Here is a 492-nt window from a genome sequence, read left to right as displayed (position 1 = left end):
CTTTTGAAGTCCAACACAGTTGGTGTTATTGTGTGTTTTTTTTGTTTGTTTTTTGTTATACACCTCCACCGTAAATATGTCCTCACATATTAATATCCTATCTCTAAATGTAAAAGGCTTAAATTCCCCACGTAAAAGACACACTGCTTTTCGTCAGTTCCATTCTTCCAAAATGGACATAGTCTGCCTTCAAGAAACCCACTTTTCAATCTCCTCTCACCCCAGCTATTTTCATCCCCAATACTCACAAATATTCATGGCCAACGACCAAACCAAACATAGAGGTGTCCTGATAGGCTTCAAGAACTCTACACAATTTAAATGCACCAAGGAGATCCCCGATCCTTCAGGACGCTATCTGGTCCTCATTGGTACGTTGTGTGACCGTGAAGTCACCATAGTCACTTACTATGCTTTCCAAACAACTCCCCTTCTTCAAACACCTCTTCCCAGTTGTTAGTACCCACCAACAAGGCACTCTTCTCTTATGTG

Source organism: Nanorana parkeri, unplaced genomic scaffold, assembly GCF_000935625.1.
Source record: "Nanorana parkeri isolate BGI_ZX_2015 unplaced genomic scaffold, ASM93562v1 scaffold759, whole genome shotgun sequence".
Classification (NCBI taxonomy): domain Eukaryota; kingdom Metazoa; phylum Chordata; class Amphibia; order Anura; family Dicroglossidae; genus Nanorana; species Nanorana parkeri.
The sequence above is the reverse complement of the archived record's forward strand: the minus strand, read 5'-3'. Positions refer to the sequence as shown.